At 35.2% G+C, this 24,026-nt stretch overlaps 1 protein-coding gene across 1 annotated transcript in view; it reads left to right on the top strand.

Moving 5' to 3' along the window:
• The window catches only part of LOC103578002 (synapsin), a 426,902-nt gene that overhangs the window by 82,765 nt on the left and 320,111 nt on the right, over positions 1–24,026 (top strand). The window lies entirely within an intron of this gene.

Genomic DNA, 24,026 nt, shown 5'->3' with positions numbered 1-24,026 from the left:
TTGCGTGATAAAAATATAAAATAATATCGATCAAAATAAACGCCGAATAATGTTATTATTTAAAAAAAAAAAAAAAAAAAAAAGCAGTGAAGCCGAAAGAATATTTTTTTTAGCATCATTTGAAGAGTTGGAGTTAAACTTATGAACAACTTAAAAATTCAGAAAGGATAAATTGTTAATGTATCATTATTTAATAACAATAGTAGTCAAGTAAAATAAAATGTAAAAGAAACGTCATTTTATCAAGCATAAATTAACTAAAAATATCGTGATATCCAACTGCTCTTTTGTTTTGTAATCGATTAACGTGATTAATAAACCGGGTATATTTAATGACTTTGTGTTGAAGAACGATAGATAAAAAAAAAAAATTTTGTATAGAAAGTCAAATTGAAAATATTTTTTTATTGTCCTGTCAGGGCTGTGTAATCCCTTAAGTATTTATTTCATGATTTAAATTTAAAAAAAAAAAAAAATGTCAATATTAATAGAAATAATTAATAATTTTGTTTACTTCAATGCGATTGGGAGGGTTCTTATGAAATTGAAAATAAATTAAATAACGTAGTCTACAGAATTAGGAAAATACCAGGTGGAAAATACAAAATCGTACATGAAAATCGACTTGCAACATACTATGATCAATAAAAGAAAATAAAAGATAAGTCCGGCTGGAGCCCTGAACGATCTCAATGTAGACAATGTAAAGGATTTCCGGGATTCTGTAGTGAATTAGTAAGACTAGGATATCTCTTTCAAACTTATAGAATTGAAAGATTTGTCTGGACGACTTATTATAGACTGGTATAGTCCATAAGAGAAGTTTGGCAGTGGAACCTAAATGGCCACACTGTAGACGTCGTTGGAGAATTCCCGAGATACTGAAAGAAGTCTGACTGGGGCTCTGAACGATCTCGGTGGTAACGCTGTTTGGGGATTCCCGGGACTCTATTAGAACTGGGAATGTTTTAAGGGGGTATTCGGGTCTAGAAGCCTAAATTTTTGGTATTTCTCAAAGTAGGATAAAAGAAAATGAAGAACATTTTTAGTATGCATTTTTTTATATGATTTTTATTGATGTTCAAGGAATGTAAAAGAAAATAAAAAGTAAATAAAAATAAAAAAATCCTTGAATTACAGGCCGGTGCGGTGCGGGCTACAAAAAAAACGGTGCTCCCTGGTTGATATGATTCCAACCTTTGTAGTGATCTAAAACAAACAAATTTAAAACAATTTTCATTAGTAAAGATGTTGCTATCGCATGGAGCTTTGCCAAGAAAAAAAAAATTTTTTTCACAAAATGGCGTCTCCTAAAAAAAAAAAAAATTTTTACCTCGTTTTTCGACCTTCTCGAATTTCTTAAAAATACTTGAAATCAAAATTTTTCAAAATCCAAGGTTGGTGCGATAGAAAGCTATATAAAAAGATTTTCACCGAATTTCAAAGGAATTGGTTACGTAGAACTTGAGATATCATGTCAACCAATTAAAAAAAAGTAGTTTTTAATTACCAGAATACCCCCTTAAGTTCAATTATCAATTGTAGGGAAGTCTGACTGAGGGCCTTGAACGACTGGTCGTTGCAGGGGATTCCCGGGATTACTGGGCCTTTGATGAGATACTGGATGTTTTTTTTGGTTTGAGTGAGCTCAACTCGAGTTAAAGGTCTGATTCTTAAAACATCATTGGTCAACAGTATCCTGACTAGAGCTATGGGATCCATCCGGAGTTGACTGCGTCAGCATTTCTCGTTTGTTGATAGCTACGACTTCTGAGAAATAGATGGATACCCTGGAGAGTTTCCGAGGAACTTACTTTTATGGAAAATTGAAAGAAATTAATCAATTGGAAAGAAATTAATTGGAATTCGTTGCAACGTGTACTATTCAGCATTCATTGATGTGTTAGTTCGAGAGAACATATCGGCATATGAACTGAATGGATCGAACGGTAGAACATTGAGCATTTAAGATCTGAAAGTATTAAATTGATCTCACTGAAAGCATATAAACTAACAACTAATAAATAATTAGATGTAACGATGGAATATGTTTAAGTATGAAATTTAATAAAATTTTAGAGATACGTGTTTTGTTTTCTTTATTATGTGCAAATAATATTTCCGATTTCATTGGGGAAGGAGAGAAGGAGTGCATTTCTAGTCCTTCAAGTAGGAGAGGAAGGAGTTCCTGTTCCCATTCCCATTGAAGATCCATTATTCAAAAGGAGGGTTACATTTTTAATTTTATTTATTTTGATTCGTTGATTAGGAAAATAGAGTCACGCGTATCGATTAACTTCTTAGCAGAATACACTGAGAGAAAAGTGCTTAGTAACCTGAACTATGCAGCGTCAGATATAAAAATATAGTCTCCTTAACCAATTTTTATTGTTACTGAAACTATGCACTAGTATGAATCAGCACGAGAAAATAGTTCCATTGACTAAACTTAAGAAAACATTTTTGCCTTATTATGGTCACTACAAAACTGCAATTTTTTTAAAACAAGGCTTAGTAGTGAACACAATATAACTTTTATCATTAACTCGATTAACATGAACTAGTTACAGTAACTATGTTAGCTTAGTGACTGTGTGATAATTGGTAGAAATAATCTTAATAGTTAACTCGACTAAGAGTTTAGTTGTCGTCTCATATAATATCATTTATTTAGTTCCTTTTACTACTGACAAAAGTATCAACCGTACAATTTCATAATAGTTCTCTAAGCAATCGATTTCTAGTTAATTTAATAACTATAGAATATTTCTGCTGACTAATTATCAAATGTAAAAAAAAAATTCAACAGAGGATATAGTTATAAATATAGTTATAAATACCATTAACATTTAGTTTCCCTTGCTATAAATTGCGTTCCTAATGCCAAAAGTGCGTATTGCAAAATATACGCGTTATTGGTTCTGCTGAGCCAAAGAAGCGTACCAAACCTTTTTTTTTTTGCTTATCAGTTTCAAATCGTTAAAAATGTGAAGATCGATTAAAAAAGTGGAAAAAAAAAAAATTTATACCAAAAGGGCGTTCAAAAATTTTTTGTTGTCAATCAATTCGAGATTATTTATTAAAGTAAAAATCAATCAAGATAATATATATATTTTCTCCCCTCTGATTAACCAAAACGATTTGTGACGATTGAAAACGATTAAAATTAAATCATCATTAATCGTCGTTAAACGTCATAATCGTCATGAATTTTCAGATTTAATCGTCCCAAATCATCAAAAGACAATTTATTATTTTACGATTAAAAACGATTAATGACGATTAAAATTTCAAATCGTTATGAATCGTCTTTAATCTTTATTCGAAAAATTTAATCGCTTTTAATCATCAATTGACGATTTATGACGATTTAAAACGATTAAAACAGTTTTAATCGTCACAAATCGTTTTGTTTAATCAGGGCCAATAAATTTTTTTTTTTAGCTTAAACAACTTGTTTTTTTTTTTTTTCTTTTTTTATGGTTAAAGAAAATTCTCACGTTAAAAAAATAGTAGTTATTCCAAGAAAATTTGTTTTCTTCAAACTAAAAAATGCTATTGTTACTAAAAACTAACATCTTGCTACAAAAAATGTCTCCTATATTAACAAACTAAAACTCTTTAAACAAGTAAAAATTTTTCTATTTAAGCATAAGAATATGTTGACTTGAGATAATAAATTCAAGATAATTTTTTACTGCAAAAAAATAAGTGCAAGAAAATTTTGATTTTCCGCATTGATAAAAAAAATGATCTAAAATCGAGAATATTTTTTTTTTCTTAATTTAACTGTTTTTCCTGTGTAGACAAACTCAAATTTGAAAGCTATGTTTATAAGTTTTCATAACGTACAAATAAATAACCTTATAAGTTGAAGAGAAACCCTTTTTAACTAAATAATCAGACAAGATGTTTGAATCGAAGCGGTTTTACGATTTTCATATTATAAAATAATTCCAGTTTTTAATATTAATCTTACTTATATTTTTAAATTATCAGCAGTTTTTGAGAATTATGAATACGCAAAAAAAACGGATAATTTGAATCAAGAAATTTTTTTTAATCGATTTGGGAAATTACAATTTTCTTGCCCTAAATAAATAATTATCTCGAAATTTTTATTTTCAATTCAAATTTTTTTTTCTCAAGTTAACATATCCTTATGCTTAAAGCGAAGAATTTTGACTTGTTACAAAAGTTTTTATTTCTTAATATTACATATTTTTTTGTAGCAAAATGTATGAGTTTTTGTAGCAGTCTGCAATTTTTTGTTCGAAGAATATAAAATTTCTCGGAATAAATACTATTATTTAACGCAAGAATTTTTTATGCTCTAACCAAAACAAAAAGTTGCTTGAGCTAAGAGATAATAGTCACCAGAACAAGGCAACAGCAGCGAGAGTAGTTTGGTGCTCGCCACTAGATCGCGCCCACCTTGTGTATAGTGTCTCTGGTAAGAAACTTACTTCAGAAGTAATATATTCCAAGCTTGAGAACGATTCTGGTATGAGTACTTCTCTGTTATTCGACAAGTATCATTTTTGATTGTAATATAGTATGTACTGAATTACATTAAGACATTAATGTTAAACATTAATGTTTCCTAAAATAATTTTTGTTATAATAAAAAAACATCAAGTACATTTAATGTAATAAACTATATATTGCTCTTGCATTCTTTTACTGCTGTTAATTGTGATGTTATTATTTCTAATATAAGTGTGTTATCATTGTAGTATAAGTGATATTAATTATAAGTAACCAGTTGCTAGAATACAAATGATAACCCCGGTCCATTAATAGCACTCAGCTATTGGTCGATTAATGGCAGCCAGCAACCGAACAAGTATGCATCTCATTAAAAATCCAAATACAACGGAAATCCCAATTACATCGTTTTCTCTTACTTCTTAAAAGACCACACTAGACCCTACTAAAAAAAAAAGTGGTTTTACCTGGAGATGGTCAAAATGGACCAGCGGGCGGGGTTGGAAATGGAGAAGGGATTCATAATCAAGAAGGTATTCTAAATGGAGCAAGGGCTGATGGTCAAGACGGTAATCACAATCCGCCACCGGCCCAGGCTCCGGGCGTTCAATTTTTCAACACAACTATGGCTCTTGACGATAGAGAATACCGGGACAGGTGGACGTACCCACTGTCTCGGGAGTTGTTTGAGACCCTTCCTGAATTCTCTGGTGATGGTGGAGTGAACTATGAAGAGTTTGATTACAAACTAAGAGAATGGCTCCACATGGTCCCAGAGGAACATCAGAGGCCTTTTGTGGCTCGAGCGCTTATGAAATTGAAAGGTCAGGCTCGTCAATTCCTTCAAGAGATGGAAATACACTCCTTACAGGAGTTACTTCATGTTCTTCGAAGTAATTTCCGGACAGGAGATCCACTGAAAATCTACCTCCACAAATTGACCACCATCCAGAAGGGTACTTTCGAAACAGTAGAAAGTTTCTTTTATAGATTGAGAGCGATTCTCCGGAACGATTCTTCGAAATCCTCCGTACCGGAAGCAGATCGTGTGCAGAACCAAGCACAGCGTTTGGCGGTCGACACGTTTTTCGACTCTCTCCCAGACTACCTAAAATGTTTGGCGTCCACTCGAGAATATCAGAATCTCTCAGATCTTTTCGAAACTATTAAAGAACAAACAAAAAAGTATGATGCGCGATTGCGCCAACAACAAACGAAACAGAGACCTCAAGCTTACCAACCCGATCCTCCAGCCCAGCAGAATAGGTATCAATCCTATTTTCAGGGTCAGAACCGAGGACCCGTCCAAGGCCCCAGCTGGGCGACACAGCCTCAATCTGAACTCTACGTAGAACCCAGGGCTCTGGCATACAGAGTGTTGCCTGGACCCATAGACTACTATGGACAGTTGGGAGATTCCCAAAACCTCCCTGGCTATCCATACCAACAACCTCACTTGGAGGCTGAGGGGTTCATCGATCCTGAATACGAACCGGACCAAGCACTAGCTTTTTCAGCGGTGCCTTTTCAAGGTCAATTCAACTACCCGCCTCGTTTCTTATATCGTAAGACTTATCAACAAAATTACAATTCAAGCTATCAACGGCCTTACCGTCAATATCAACAATACGCCCCAGCACCAACCGAGCATTCTACACTCCAACCGGCGCCAGTCCAACCTACGCCAACACCGGTACAACCATTACCGGCTCTTCAAGTAAATTTACAAGATTTGGCTTCTATTCAAATAGAGTGCCACATTAAAAGCAAAGCTCCTTGCAACTGTCCAGGTTGCCCCAGGAGAGCTGTAGCTAAAGACGAAGACCCCCTGGAACAGGCTTTAAACTCGACGGGCGCTCGCCCACCAGAGGCGACTGTGAGCCAGCCCAGCAAGCCTTAACCAATGACTGCAGCAGACTACTGCAAGAACAAGCAGTAGATGGCATAGCGTTGGTTACCGGAAAAGGACCTGTGGTAACATTAAAATCAACCAAGCTCCTCGGTGGCCAATGTGATGTTTTGATCGATTCTGGTGCAAATTATAACTTCATCAGTGTAACAGCGTTAGCACCAGACACTGTCTTCCTGCAAAGAGATATGGGACACGTGGGGGGGATCAATTCAAATAAGTTACCAATAATTGGCGTTGTCACCTTAGAAGTTTTTGATAAAATTATAAACTTCAAGTTGATACCTCGACCATTGGGTGGTTACCTCGCGATTTTAGGTAACGACTTCCTAGCACAAGAAAAGGCCAATATCTCCTTTCATTGGTAGACCCTAGTGCTTAGAAGTCGCCCTGCACGACCCATCCCATTTGTCCTCAAAAGAGGTTCGTGTCAACCACAGGTTGGCGCCGGCCCTAAGATTGACGTTTCGTGTCAAACTTTACTGGGCAAATATCAGCGCTTCGTCGTTAATACCGGGGGAGACGTCACAATCGTAAATCATTCAGCCCTTGAGCCGAATGCTTACATAAACCCTCACAATAAAATCCGAGTGGCAGGAATAAATAATACCCCGGTAGAAACTATAGGCACGATTGAACTGAAAATCTTGAATACCATTATTCAATGTCAAGCTTCTCAAGTAGATCTGCCAGTCCCGGGTGTCGGTATTTTGGGAAATGATTGGTTGGATAGAGAGAAAGCCGAAATTTCATAGTTCGAGCAAACCCTTACAGTACTCTCACGACCTTCCCAACCAATCCAGTTCAGCTTGGATATAGTCAAACCACCTTTGTTCACAGAATTACGCCGCGGTTCACACAAGCCTTTGCTGAACTACAAAGAACCAGAATCTGTTGATTCTGACGAGGATTCAACAAACCTACCAGATGTTCAACTGACTTCTGACGACGAAGACGTGTTCTTACCTCAAGCACGGAACATCACCATAAGAAGAAAAGATACAATTCGAGAGTTAAGTCCGGCTAGCTTCTACAGCATTAGCGCCGAAAGTGAGGAAGGAAATAACGCTATTGAGGAAGGAAATGAAGACTTCGAAAGAACTCTCGGGGGGGATGAAGAAGACCTCCTTTCTGACAAAGATATTCCTGAAGAAGACTCACCAAGAACCAGCATCAGGAAATCTATTCAGAAATTCGATCAATGGTGTAATGAAAAATCAAAAAAGTTGGAAAAAGATTCAGTTGCGACTGAACCCGACCCAAGGAAATACCATCCCTTTTCCAAGTTGCCACTTAACGACGAAACAATTAGGAAGGTTGAACGATCATTAGACTTGTTCCAAAATACAATCAGAGAAGAAGGCGAACAGGGAGACCCGGACGATAACGAAGTAGAGGATGAGGAGGTGATAGATGAATTCGTTGCAGAAGAAGTTGAAGAAGAAACGGACACCTCCAGCGTCATAAGTGAGACCGAAGAAAATATCGAACAGTTGGAAACAGAAAAGGCCAATACTCCAACAGTCACAGCTGCATCAACCCCATCTTCAAGAGATCAAGAAATTCGTCTAGCACCAGAAACACCAACATTGTTGAGATCGATGCTAGAAACTCTCAACACTCGAGGCTTAAAGTGGGACCCATTAACAAACAAGCTTATCGATACTAACAATCACCAAGGGTCAACGCCGTTTTGACCAATTGTAGACGAGACCATTCTGTCTCAAATGCGTCAACGTGTGTCGGGTTGTCCCACTCTAAATTTAGATGATAGCCCAGGTGCCAGTTCCAGCAAAGTTTTCGAAACACCTAAATTATCCAATCGAATTCAGTCAAAGAAATCTACTGAAAAAATCAAATATCAGTAGAAAAAGAGTGACGTTTGCTGAACCTGAAAACAAGGGAGACACCATATTGGTTGAAAACGACCCCTTCTCTGATTTCCAACAAACCACAATAACAACTCGGTCACCTGAGCCAGTCACTGCCATTGCTGACAAAAGATCAAGTCCACCAGGTCGTACTGAGGCTAATAAGGATAAGCCGATCAATATAGAAGACACAGTAGTACCGGCCACTCAGGTCCACATAACACCTCAGAAACCAGGTATTGCGATAATCGACCCGGACGACCTTCCGGAAAACGAGTCGTTACCGACACCAACCCCTCAAAAAATTTGGCTGACCGACAACCCCGAATATGCCATAAAAATCTCATACAGTCGAGATGGCCTCACTTATACACGGGACCACATAGCACACTTTCTCTCCATCGACTGTGAGATAACGACTCCTGTTGCAAAATTGCTGAGAGACTTGGAATTTATCAACCCGGAAAATCTTAAGGCTGCTAAACCAGAGGAAGGCGATGTACTGGTTACCAAAATTGGTAAAAACTACGTATTTTCCATTTTCATCGGGAAATTCGTTCGTGAGAAAATCGAGAACGAACGACTTTTTTTTGCCTTTCAGAGTTTCCGCCTTTCCTTAGCCAAATACGACATCCACTCGCTACGAATGGCCGAAAACGGTGATGGGTGCGGTGACAAACATCCGCCCCCTATTATTAAAAGAACTTAGCGATTGCCCAGTTCAAGTTACTCTCTGCGAAGGTGAAATTGAAATACCTCTAGAAAGTTCTCGACTAGACATAATTAAAGAAAAACACGAAAGTTTAGTTGGAGGTCATAAGGGTGTCCTCAAGACTTATTGGCGCATCCGCGAGAAATTTTACTGGCCTGGAATGAAAGAACTAATCTATCAACTCATCAAAAGATGTGCTGTTTGTCAAAAGGAGAAACTATCACGAATCAAAACGCGCCAGCTTATGGTCATCACTGACACGCCGTTTGACCCCTTTGACAAAATCTCGATCGACACCGTGGGTCCTTTACCCATAACACCGAATGGTAACATACACATCTTAACGATTCAAGATAATTTCACGAAACACTGTCCAGCAGTAGCCTTACCCGATATACGGGCCCAAACTATCGCAGAAGCGTTAGTAAAAAACTACATATCTCTCTACGGGTGCCCCCGAGTCATATTATCAGACCGTGTTACCTCGTTTACGAGCAAACTGTCGGCAAAATTGGCAAGCATTATGAAAATTCGTAGAGTAACGACTTCAGGATACTATCCGCAGTCTAATGGTTCTTTAGAAGGAAGCCATCAATCTCTCGTGGAATATCTAAGAGTTTTCATCGACTCATTCCACGACTGGGATGTATACTCGCCAATGGCAATGTTCAATTACAATATCTCAGTTCATGTAGGTACAAAATGTACACCTTACGAGCTACTCTTCGGTAAAAGAGCTCGTGCCCCAACAGAATTTCCTGACTATGGAAAAATCGATACGTACCCAGAATGTTTCGTGGACTTAATTAACAGATTAAGTACCTCAAGAGATATTGCTCGCAACAACTTGGTCAAGGCCAAGGTCGACTCGAAGGAAAGATATGATAAATCTTTACACCTCGTAAATTTGAAAGTTGGCGATTTTGTCTACTTGCTTAACGAAACGAGAAAGAATAAACTAGACAACTATTACGCAGGCTCCTTCAAAGTCATTGAGATCACCGATAAGGGTAACCTCGTTATTGAGCTCCATAACGGGAAACAAATAATCAAACACCCAAGCAAATTAAAACCTGCATTAGGGTAATAGAAATAATTTTGTCGAAGTTTTTGTTTCAGATAACTCGAAAGACCATGTAGATCTCCAAAAGCCTCCTACTGCAGTGGCTTCTTGACGGCGCAGTAGCAGAGTTCCTGACCATATCACCGCGCAAATTCAATCCAGGATTAACTTCCGATAAATTCAAAAAAATACATCTGGTGGAACGAGAATGGAAAGTAATATCAGCTATCGACATCGGCGCTCTGATTAACCTAGCTTCTCATCGAATAGAAGACAACATGCAAACCAGAGACAGTTGTACGAAATTTTTGACCGGGCCAGAATGTCTAGCATACATGAAATATGAGACCTTGTCGGAGTTAAGCCAAGATAAAACAGATATCGTCAACAGATTGAAACAAAATCTTCAAAATACAAAAATTTCACAAGTAGATCAGCGAAGGTCCAGGGCTCCTTGGTTTGGGTTCATTGGCAAAGCAGCAAGAGAAGTTTTCGGCCTCATGGATATGGATGATCAAGAACACATCTCAAAAGAAATAGATAGATTATTTAAAGGTCAAGCGGAAATAACACACTTAATAGGTGAGAACACGCATATAATCAAGGCCGAGATAAACAAGATCCTATCACATGAGCAGAAAACAGACCTCACGGTGAAACTATTGAACGACAGAGTTAATGAATTTGCTAGAGCCGGTCAACAGATGGAAAGGAAAATGAAATTTCGTCAACATCTGATGAAGCTTTCAGAAGAAAGAGAACGTCGCCTAGTTGCTCAAACTCGCTATCTGAAAGAGGCGGAAGAAGCTATTCATAACTCAAAATTGGGAATAATCCCTGGAGGAGTATTATCCCCGGAACAACTCACTAAAGCCTTAAGAGAAGTCTTACAACGGTTTCCAGAGTTAGACCCACCACAGCCTCTGGACCATATAAAGCTTCAAGCCCTCAGCGCAGTAGCCAAAGTAGAAGCAGCGAGATCAAAGGATGTATTCCTGACTATAATTACTATACCCCTGCTAAACAAGAACATTTTCGAATCTTACAGAATGATTCCAACAAGAACACCTCGAATTATCGGCGGGATCATAAGGAGCATACTGGTCCGACCAAAAACAAAATTTTTAGCAGTCGACTCAGGGACAGACCATTACTTCCTCGCTGAAGAAGAGTTCATACGATCCTGCAAAGAAATAGCGGACGAGCTGACATGTCATCCCGACCTGACCATCCACAAAATAAGTGACACCACGGACTGTGAACCACGGTTATTCACGAAACCGTCATTAGACACTATGGAATCTTGCGATGTGAGGATTTTTCCAACGTGCGAAACTCAATTCTTCAAACTGTACCAGGCTAATACCTGGCTATACTCAGTTTGCGAACAAGAAAAAATGATTTTGAAATGCGGGCAAAACATCCGGCTAGATTACGCATTGAACAGCTCTGGGTTGTTATTCTTAAACACAGGATGCTCACTGGAAAACAAATTCTTATACATAAAAGGAGTAGAAGAAGAAATCACAACGAGTATCAACACCAGCTTTCCAGAAATAAATTCGGAAAACCACAACGACGAAGTCTTAAAGGAAGGTAACACAGTAAACACCTCTATGGAAATGCAAAAACTACAAGTGGATGAATCGAGCTTTCATTCACCATGGGGGGATAGCTTAAGAGGCAGCATCCACCGTATGGACGAAATAGGAATGCACAGGTAAGAAGAAACAACACACAGATAAATCACGGCCACAAACACAAGTTTAATAATTTTACTCACACTATGGTGTATAGCTTTAGTAATCCACACCTGTAGGCAACATGGGTTTTTAAACTCAAACCCTTGGCGGAAATCCTTCGATATAAACAGGTTCTACAAGAAAAAACAAAATGAGAAAAACGATCTCGGAGAGGATAACATTGGATTCGAACTTACCTCTGCGATAGTCGAACCTCCACCAGAATTCAAAGATGTATCCCATAATCCAAAGGAAAGCGGTGCGTCGCTCTCGACCAGCTACAAAATGAGCGTTGGGATTCAAACGAACGCACCGCCCCAACAAGCTTCCCCTGCCCCGGTAGATCAAACAATCGCACAGAGCCTGGGAAATCCAAAATCAAAATAGGTGACGTTCTCGACCGAAAACATACTCGGGAAACAGACGTCCGCACAACGGACCACGTTACCACGTACACCGCCAAAAAAAGGAATCCGTTTGGCTGCCTATGAGATCTGATAATTGTAAAATAAAAAATAACAACAACAACAACAACAATAATAAGAAATCAAATAATAACAATAATAGTGGCATACTTACTTCTTATCAACTCCCGAGGCCTGATCTTAATATTATAGCTACCCATCAGGTAGTACAAAATTAAAGGACGAGAGCCTCGTGAGTCAACCTTCAAAAAGAAAAGGAAGGGGGGGGGGTGAGAAAATAGCGAGAAATAAAACAAATAAGAAAATGGTTGATGTTCCTTCTTTTCGAAAAGGAAAAATTAAAAGAGTTAAAATTATTTTTTTATTTTATTGAAAAAATTTATTCAGGGAAGGTAAAAATTTGCGCGGAAAAACAACTTTCTGATGTGAAACACTCCACACTCGTGGAAAATATGGTTTTCCGTCCGTAGCGGCTTGGGGTCGTATAATCGCCAAACAAAAAAAGGAGCACCACTGGCTTGGAAACGGCCATTGAGGAACCGGAGAGCACGTCTTCGAAGAACCCTTTTTCGAAGCGGCACAATCTGTAACAACGAGTCCAAGGGACATGCACTGACGATGTCGTCAAATTCTTTGTTGGAACAACAAAGAAGATACTGTAGAAAAAAAAAAAGAAAAAAATTTTATAAAATTTTCATAAAAAGAATTTTCGATATAAATTTCAAAAATAAAAATTTGAAAATTTTTCTTGAAAATAATTTTAATTTAAGTTCCAAGAAAAAAAAAATTTTATAAATTTTTTTTTAAGGCAAATTTTGATTTAGTCTCAAAAACATAAAATTTTTATAAATTTTTTTTTTGTTTGGAGATAAGAAGAATTTTAAATTATCACAGTCTACAACTGAGTTTCAAGAGAAAATTTTATAATTTCTTCATAAAAAAAAAAAAAAAAAATTTTTTTTTTTAATTCAAAAAGGAAAATTTTATAAAAATTTTCATAAAAAGAATTTTAATTTAAGTTCCAAGAAAAAATAAAATTTTTGAAAATTTTCCATAGGAAGCATTTTGATTTAAGTTTAAAGAAAAAAAAAAGGAAAAATTTTTTTTTTTTATATTTTCATAAAAAGGAATTTTAATCAAAATGAAAATGTTATAAAATTGTTATAAAAGAATTTTCGATATAAATTTCTAATATCAAAATTTTGAAAATTTTTATAAAAGAATTTAGGTTGAGTTTCAAAAAGTAGAAATTTTTTTTTTTTTTTTTTAAATAAAAAATAATGTTTCACAAAAGAAAAAAAAAGAGAAATAACGAGATAATGATAAGAACTAAAACATATTAAAAAAATCTTACTTCCAGAAAATTATGACAGGTGTTGCCCCAATAATCAAGCGGTGGCTCAGCGGGAACTACCTCCCACACATAATGACCGTGGATCCTCCAGTTGCAAAGATGCCAAATGGAATCCTTAGGGGTCACCCAAAACCCAGGTATTGGGCGAAGTAACTCCAAAAGTGCACCACGTTCCATGTTACAAATTCAAACTAAACTCAAAAAAACTATTATTAAATGTTTATTATACACAACACTAATAACTTAACAGGAACTCACACTTGATAGTTTTCACACTAAACACTCGAGAGTAATTTCACTTTAGTCTGTTTTAGAATCACAAAAAAATAAGAAAAACAAAAAAAATTAAAAATAACAAATTTCTTCTCGCGGGTTTCAATTCTTGAAAAAAGGGAGCTTACGCAAATATAAAATCTAAATGCACCTTCACTCACTAAAATCTCCAAGACGAATAACTTATTCTGTCGAAAAGAGTAATTGGATCCATAAGAATGTTTGATAAGATCGTAGAGCTACAATGCGTCCACGATTTAAGATCAACTTTTTTTTCACACATTAGAGTGAGCGAGAGGAAAAATAATATTATTCCAATGAGAATAAAAAGCATAATAAAGAAACCCCGGCGAATGGAAGATTAACACATTCAAATTATAAAATAATAAAACGAAATTTACAGGTAACACACACTTATGAAAATTCAAAATTCTCATTACAACGTGAATTTTGGCACAGAAGATCCAAGATTGAATAAATTTCAGAATCAAGTACAACTTATGATTTCACGAAGTCTAAATAATTAAAAATGTTTCTTTTTTTTTCCTTTTCGGCAACTAGATTTCGAAAACCTTCTTTGCAAAACCAAAATAAATAAAAATTTAGAAGATATAGTTAATTAATCTCTTCTTCAACAAATGAAAAACCAAAATTTTTCCAAAAGACTTAAAAATTTTCAAAAACTCAAAATTTTTCAAATAAATCAAAATTTTGAAAATTTTCGTAAAAATCGGAAATTTTTCAAAAAATTTACAAAAATTTGAAACACTCAAAAATTTTTTTTTTCACAGAAGGAAAAGAATCTCAAAATTTTGAAAATTTTTCGTAAAAACTGGAAATTTTTCAAATGAATTAAAAAAATTCTATAGTTTTGGAAAAAAAAAAAAAAAAAAAAACAAGAATTTCGTAAACTGTCGTAAAAACTATAAAAACCACAATTATAAGATTATACTTAATATACTTGTAGAACACTATGAAATTATGTAGCTTGAACAAAAGTTTTATTATTTAGATTATAGTACGTACAAACATAAGAATATTGCTCAAAGCAAACGAATGTATAAAATAATCTTAGCATTTATTGTAAAGGGACGCAGTACCCAACTAATATCATAGAAAATTAACTTAAGTCAAAAATTGACGCTGAACTTTCCAGCGGGTGAATCCAAGAGACCCCAGTGTACAAAGAAAGGTCACTAAAAGTACCCTTCCTTTGGGGGAGGGGGATGCTGTTATATCCAGCTTGCCGTATATTTAAAGGGGCCTCCTTGCCGCGCTCGCTGTAAATTGCAGCGTTAACAATTTTAGGGATAGCAACCTCGGCCAACACCTCGTTGCACGTCGTCAACGTTTCCTCCAATCAGGAAATTACACTTGTCTGTATTCTAAATTCATCCAATTATGCATTCTAAATTATTCCTTCCAGAACCGCGAACCGAGGTGATAAAAACAACGAACACCAAGGTGCGGCAGCCTATGACGCTTGTGAAGTTAATGTATCTTCCTTGCTGGCCCGCGTGAGTTCTAAACCGTGTTACGTTTAGGCAACCCTTTTTCTATTTGCTATTTCTCTTAAACCGATTAGTGTCATTTTCATTCATAAAATCTAACCAGTCAAGTATACTATAAAATCCCACGGGAAGATCGTCTCGATATTGCACTCGAGGAGACGTGGCAAGTTGCTTCTTACCGTTAAATTTCTATTCAAAATTGTCTTTTCAAAAATATACTGTCTTATTCCAAAATCACCTCACGGGAAGTGATTTTCATAATAATTGTTAAGTGTGAAAATAGCGATTCTCGTCCGAGCGAATTGCCGGAGTCGGAGATTCAGACCGAACTCATATGAGCTAAAGACTCAATAAATTCAAAGTGTAAAAGCCATAAGTAAGTTTAATAGTTAAGTGTAAATCCAAGAGATTTAAGTTAAAGAAAGAACTTTAGTGTTAAGAACAATATAACATCTTGTGAACTGAGTACGGCGAGCCCATAGGGAAATATTTCAATAAACATCTATCATTGGGAAAACCGGCATATTAGATTATTTCTAATATTAAGAACCACATCCCTTTTCCCTGGACCAAATCATCTTTCGACCAGAGACCAACAGAAGCCGTAGGTAAGTTCGTCCAGTAGCTATCGTTCAGACCTCGCAATCAGAAGGAAGGCAGTTCGCACCCAGAGCTCAGCAGAATTTTTTTGTCGAGATTTGTCAACATCATTTACCTCACTCAAATAATTTAACGATATTAGGATAATAGTAAAAAAAATTTTTTTTAATAAAACTACTTTGCATACTTGGACGATTGCCGGCTGCCATTAATCGATCGATAGTCAAGCGCCATTAATGGACCGGGGTTATCATTTGTACATTTAGCTGTTCATGGGCCATTAAAAGTTGTGAACGACTTGCCGCTCATTATCATAGTTTACACGGCGATGGGTCATCCAAATGCTGGTTTTCTAACTTTGTATGGGTAAGATAAGATCAAATTAAGTGTAATAGGAGACAGTTTTGTATAACATGACATTTTTTGATGATACATTATATATTTCTTCTGCCATAATTTTATAAAAAATGTACTAAAATCTCGGATAAAACAGCGATTTTTAAAATTTGTGATATTTAATTGGATTTATCTCGTAAACTACTGGTTCCACGATATTGGCGAAAATGACTTTTTTTTGTAGGAACTCAAATTCCCTACAACAAAAGTTTTATACAATTTTGTTGTTACGTTAGTAGTTTGCGAGTAAAATAAAAAAAAACCATGAAATTTGAGAAAAAATTGGCTTTAAGATTTTTCACCGGTGAGGCTGGTGACAAAACGCAAGTTAGCTATAAGCATTTTTAAAGAGAAAAGATTTCTCTGAGATTTCTGCCCAATAGCGACTAAATATCGTGAAGTGCTGTGGAGTTATAGATAATTGAGAAAAAAAAATTAAAATTTACGTGTTAAATCAATGGGAAAATTTCAAATTCGTTTAGCGAGTACTTAAAATTAAAATTAAGTGCTCAAATTTAGTGGAAAAATTATTTTTTTACTTCTAGAGCAATATTTCGTCAATGGATTGAAAAAAAAATAGTCGTTTCAAATGAGCCACCCTAATGCTGCCTTATATAAAAACGCTTCCTTTTGCCCATTTTCATGACTATGAATAATTTGCACAAGGAAGTCGTTTTCATCTGCTATGAAATTGACAACTTCATATGTTAGACCCAGAACTAAACGATCATCTAGACACTCCAAGCTCTGTAGTCCTCTCCCACCGATGTACCAGAAAAGGTATAATCGATTCAGATCATCCATGTAGATTAAGTGGGTGATTGATTACTTCCGATCAGATGGTGGGCCCACTGAGTATCCACGAGCACGGCAAAGGGCAACAGATACCGGCAGCAGTGAGATGCAAAACAGCAGAGGGCTCAGGGAATCTCCCTGAAAGACTCCTCTTTTGTAGTAATGTACTGCAGAACTTCGGTCACACGCTTGTCGTTGCCACATGAGATGTGGAACCATGTGTGCCAAAGTTGCATCGTATGCTGAATGCATCCCACTGAATCGCGATTGACCTCGAGACATTTGAGGAAAGAGAGAATAAGCTCATGAGATGTTGGGTCAAATGACTTACGGTAGTTAATCCAGGCCATTGACGGGTTGCGCGGATAGATGATCGCGTCTCGTATAACACAATGATCAACTAACAGATTCTCTTTGACACCAGACAGGCCTCTTTTACTGCCACGCTGTTCAGATATCTGTTGCCAGACAGGGTCTATTACCTGTATAATGCGATTATTTAAGATTTTAGTTAAAATCTTACAAATCGCATTCAGGCAGGTAATAGGCCTGTAATTTTTCGGGTCAGACAAGTCTCCTTTCTTTGGAATGAGCACGGTTCGCCCTCCTACAAGCCAGGACGAAACTGGTTCGTCACCTCTGATAAACGCTGTCAAAATTCGGGCCAGATGACTGAGGGTAGAAGTTTATGCCTTCTACCAAAATGAGTTGATGCCATCTGGTTCCGGAGCAGCTCAGTTCTTACCATTATTCAGAGCTGAACGAACTTTTTTCTACGCTTACTGCCGGGCTCTCTTCATCGGCATTGTTGTTTCGGTGTTTTCGACAAAATACCTCGAAGTCGTTCAGAGCTGGAGTGTCACGTATCACGTTCGGTTGATCACTATACAGCTCGGACCAGAAAGCCTCTTCATGCTCGATAGATGGGGGATTGCCAGAATCAGATGTCATAGGTGTCAGTAAGGGTGGAGGACTTAACCGAAACAATGATTTATCGGTAAGCGGTTTCTGCTTTTTCTCTAGCGACTTTCTAGCAGTCACTCGAGCCCACAACTTTTTAAGGTAATCGTCTTCGATTTTAAGAAGATTCTTTCCATTCAGTGTATAACGTATACTCTTCTGAAATTCCGCGACAGTGACGCGGAACGGTCTAATATAGCGTATGCGGTCGCCCACGCGTGATAAACAAATAATACTGAACAATAATAAATGATGCTGAATGATGATAAATACCAAGATCAAATTAAAATAAAATAAAAAATTTTAATAATTGTTAAATTATAAATAATAATTAATGGTTGTCGTGCCTGGATCAGCTCCTCAGGCTGGGTTAGTGCACGCAGGCGCCAGACCGTTTATCCCAAAACGGACAAAACTTTATTCAGAGGGAAAATTTACGAGGGAAAATCTGAGCAAATTACTTGTGACAAAGCGGAAAATATTCGAGAGACACAACAGAAATGAAATAAATAATAGAAAAATTTGTAATTAAATAATAAACGATTACGTAAAAGTAATAAATAAGATCAGGAAAAATTAAAATTAAGCAGTAGGGAAAGATCCAGGAAAATAAATATTAAATTTTCCCCGACAGCTGTTGGTTTCCGAATTTTAATTACTAAACAATAAAAGATTATAATAATTTACACTGTTTAATTTTGTCAAAGTTAATAACAAAAATAATACCTGGTAATTGTCAAGAAAAAAACATTAATACCGCAATATTACAATAAATTATATAAATTGAATAGCCAAAACAAAACAAATATAATTTAATTGATGATACAAATTATTAATATCAAATAAAAGAAACAATTATTTCATCTGAATGTATCTAATTAATAAATAATAACGATCTTTTTACTTTATTTTATCTCTCAACACGTTTGAGAGAGAGAAAGATACGGAATTTTTCCTCACTCACACTTGAAATAATAACTTTTCAGTATTACAATTAATTTATAATTTCAAAATAAAAACTTCAATAATATCTTTAGACCGCTGGGGCAAGCAGATAAATCCAAAATAAAAGAATATCAAATTACTCAGTTATATATCTACTACATAGATATATCTACTATAGGTGTATATATAGGTATACCGGCAACGCTTCACCACGCTGCACTCAACTAAAATATACCTGTATATGCGCAAAAATATCAGAATAAATGTTGCCAATAATAAACAATAATAATAATTAACAATAATTATTTATAATAGAAATCATGTATCATCCAGTGTCAATTATTAATTAATTATTTTGCCTCGCCGCGGCGACCAACAACTACCGGGGGAGGTTATCACATGAAAGATATATGCCGTGAAAGAAATTCAAAGTACTTACTCAAAATCTCCACGACTCAAAAAATGAAATTGCAGATAATAATTACTGGATTCACCCGGTGAATTATTACAACAACAAAAGCTTTTCTAATAAATATCCACGACTTTAAACAAAATAACAAAATTGTTACTGATACAGCGTCCGTACGCAGTGATTGTCCGTACCTTTCTGAATTAATTACCCTTTTTCCCACCTGTTGGTCGTCGCGCACGTGGCACCACCGTCGCCCTTAATTACTATTATAATTATTTCTATTAGCCCTGAGCCTAATTTTAAATTAAAATATAAATTATAAAAAACACTTTCTAAACATCTGAATGATACATGAGTCAGTAATTAAATATGTGAACTATTGAGTTATAACTTATTCCTATTTTTATCTTTTCCAATACTGAAATAAGAATTAGTTAAAATTTATCAAATTGACGTCGGAATCATAGCCGAGGTATCGATTTACCGTTACCCGGCGGTCAATATTTTCAACTAAACTGACATCCTTAGTCGGATGACAAGTTTAAATAAAATAATATAATAGACAATTGTTGTTAATGCCACGCTAGATTATGCGTCCCAACTATTCCAAAATCATAAACAAAAACTTATATTTAACAAAAATCAATTATTTGTATTTTTAAATTATAAATTAAAATATATTCACACATGTGCTCTCTCATACTCAGCGCGCATGCGCTAGCACCGTGCACGGACCGCTGTCTCCATTGGCGAAATGGCGGAATGCCCGCGTAACGACTTAAATTCAAATATAAAATTAAAATATTCAACTTACAACTAAATAAAAATTAATTAATTCGAATCGTTACGTGACAAAGAAATTTACAAACTTTGAACTTTTCAAACCAATCTTTGATTAGATGACCAAATTCTTCCACGGTCCGTGGGCTCTTAGGAAAAAAAAAAAAATTTAGGAATTTTTTGTCTCGCGGTGTTTCTCATGTTTGCTTAATAACCAGACCTTTTAAAAAATTTGGATGAAAATGCACCAAAACTAGAAATTTCAAGCTATAAAATGCTCTTTTTAAAATCTCGATACGATTATTTTTCACAAAGTTACAGCCTTCCAAAAGTTACTAAAAAATTTAGAAAATTTTTTTGTTCCTTTAATTTTTTGCGTTAGTGTATTTACAGCACTTAGGAAATATCCGAACAAAAGTTTTATTTCAAAATTTTCTTTTAAGTATTTATTTCTAATCCTTAATTTTGGTTGTCTTTGTCCTCAGGGGAACATCCAGACATTACATAACCCATTTTAAGGGAGGGAGCTTTTCGATTTGTTATGCATTGTTACGTTAAGGCGGGTTGTCAATTTAACATATATTACGTAACGAAAATTGAATTATATTGCCTAGATTAATAATTAAAAAAAAATTATAATCGTACGTTCTGAGTCAAAGAATTGATTCTTTGTAAAATTTTTTGATTCTCCCCTGTTTTTCACAACTGAAGAAACCAAAAGGAGAATTATATGAAATTTCACATCTTCATTCAACTCCATGTAAATGTGATTATCTTTTAATACTCTTCTGATGACAATATATCCCGGTTAACACCCCTGGCGGATTTGAAACACGGTGAAAACACCGTGGAAGTGTAAACACCGTGGATCCACGGTGGGTACACGGTGAGCTTGTGCCATTTTAACACCGTGTATACACGGTATATCCACCGTGATTACCCGGTGTAACCACCGTGGTCCCACGGTGTAACCGATTTTCTGGGTACACCGTAGAACCAAGGTGGCAACACCTTGTAATCTCGGTGGTAAAATGGCACAAACCCACCATGTTTTCCCCGTGATTCCAAACTGCCAGAGACGTCAAGAATATCAAAAGAGAATCAAGAAAGAGATTTTCTAGATTCATGTTTTACCCTCCTTTCTTCGCTTTTTAGAAAAATTAATTATTTTCAATAAAATATTAAATTTTTAATAAATATTGAATGCTAACCCAGGTAAATCAATTTAAAAAAAAATAAAAAAATTTTTTCTCTTTCAAGCAGTATAGAAATACAGAAGACAATATCGAAATTTTAACTAAATTTAAAAAAAAAAAGAATTCTATTATTACGTTTTTAATTTTTTATTCAATTATTTCGGCGATGCAGGGATAATCAGATATGCGAATAATTGAAATTTTAATCCACTTATAAATTTTAAATTCAATAAAAAACGGTAGGATTATCAACGGCCATACACGCTTTAGTGGGATTCGAACTCGGGACTCTACGAACGAAAGATCGACGCTTTAATGACTGGGCATCGCAACTGACAGTGACTACTAAGTTTAGTTGTGCTACATAAGATTGAAAGCATACATTCGCGTTAAAAAAACAAAAACAAATATAATTGAGAATTTGGTATTAGCAATACCAAAAAAATTTCTTATTTTCTTTGGCACTATAAAATCCTGTATGTAAGTAATTGTAATTGTCAGTTCTAATTTATTTAAAAAATTAGTATGCCCATGTATATGGCCGTATCTGCCCTGATGTAGCCATATATGAGCATTAGGGTGTACGTTATTTCCGAAATTAGATTTTTTTCTTGGCCATGATATAAATCATTGATCTGTTATCCAAAAATTAAAAAAAGTCTATTCCAATGCCATTTAACCCTGCCTAAGCAATAATACTTTTCCATTTCAGTACAATGAGAAAAATTTTATTACTCGTTTGAAAATAAATGTACAGCTATAACTAATGCATATTTTTTAAGAATATTTACCGCTCTTCAAAAGAAGCCTCTTATATTTTTTTCGTGAATCCATCCATTTAAGAGATATTGAAGCTCAGAGTTTGATTTGCTTCAAATAATTAGCGTTATTGTTTGAAATGTTACTACTCTCTAATACATAGACAAATAGTTAAGCGCTATGTAAACTTTTTTGTAAGAAATTTACTGCTCTTCAAAGAAGATGTCTTATGTTTTTTTTTGTAAATTCAACCGTTTAGAAAATATTAAAAAACTTATAAAATTATGAGTTTTATTTGTATGTAATTTAATTAAAAACTAATTTAATAGCAAAATAATTATGTTACGCTTTAAATGCTTTAGGGGCATGGGGTGCTGGTCATTACTTACGATTTTTTATAAACCAGGGAGGTAGGGTTCTAAAATATCGTCAAAATGTATTACGTGATTTATGGATGTTCTTTAAGTAGAGATCGTAAACAATAAGGAAATAAATACTAGCGTCTCAAACTACGGCACGCGTAGCTAGTGTACGTTCAAGGTCAAAGTTCAACAAAATGCTTATAGAGATGAACCCGCACACAATATTACAAAGACAAACTTGATTTTATATAACTTTATATAATTTATAATAAATAAAAGAAATTCGGAAAATAATTAAATATAATAAATAAAATAGTTCAATATTTTAAAATGTTAGATGCTGATGATAAATTATGAAATCTAATTAAGTAACAAATGTAGAGAAACATAGATATTTTTTTTTTGATACTGGTAAGAAATTTATTCAAAACTATTACTGGAAAATTTTTATAAAATTTTTACTGTGAAGCCGTGAGAAAGATTGATAAAAGTTTTCGTTGCCCGAATGAACTACTGCAAAGTCCCTGCTCGAGCGCCAGTTGAGACAAATCGCTGTTTGCCTTCGCGACTTTTACCAGCAGCTATTATAATTTGCGGATTAAACCCTGGGTTAGGCTGGCCTCTAACAAATTTTTATTTTACTTGGACAGAGCAGTGGGCTGGGGTTCTTGTAAAGCAAAGACTCGCACTTATTCAAACACGGCAACGTATTACTTATAAATTTATAACTTAATAAATAGTACTTTTATTAAACTATTTAACAATTTTACTAGTAAAATAGGATATAAATGGCATAAACAGTGATAAATAGAATAAAAAGAAATTAATTAGAAAAGTACAGATTTATTGTCAATTATAATGAAATTCAGTTGCTCACAATAATGCAATCTGCAAAATGCAATAAAAATTGCCCTGGATTGTACGTTAGATATTCAATCAGTATCCACGTGGAACAACGCCATTTCATTACACTGAATTTACTATTATTCTTACAGATTATTGATAGCGCGACTACATCGCCGGTAACGTACCGTAATATTTAATTAGCTTAAACTTTATTTAGAATTATCAACAATTGAACAGAAAAATATAATTGCACGAGAATTGCCAGTAATGTAAAGAATATCGCAAGTTCATTGCCTGATTTATTATTATAACGCATGTCTATTGCCTGAATGGATAATAATTAATAATAAAGAAGGACGTCTTTACGTTGATTGATCCTAGATCGAAGTGCTGGCTTAATAATTAAGGGCATAGACTCGCTGGTGAGCCCTGTCTCCACTTCATCCTTACGGACATGTGTCGACGTGAAAATAGTTATGTGACCACAGCACTATGACGTACAGTTTCAGATGGCGACGAGACGGAGAAAATCGGGTACTGCAAGGCTGAGGATGACGAAGACCATTCACATTGTCTTAATATAATAATTAATATAAATATCAAATTAAATAGTAATAATAATAAAAA

The sequence above is a fragment of the Microplitis demolitor genome, chromosome 5, assembly GCF_026212275.2.
Source record: "Microplitis demolitor isolate Queensland-Clemson2020A chromosome 5, iyMicDemo2.1a, whole genome shotgun sequence".
Taxonomy (NCBI): domain Eukaryota; kingdom Metazoa; phylum Arthropoda; class Insecta; order Hymenoptera; family Braconidae; genus Microplitis; species Microplitis demolitor.
This window is presented reverse-complemented; position numbering and strand designations above follow the sequence as displayed.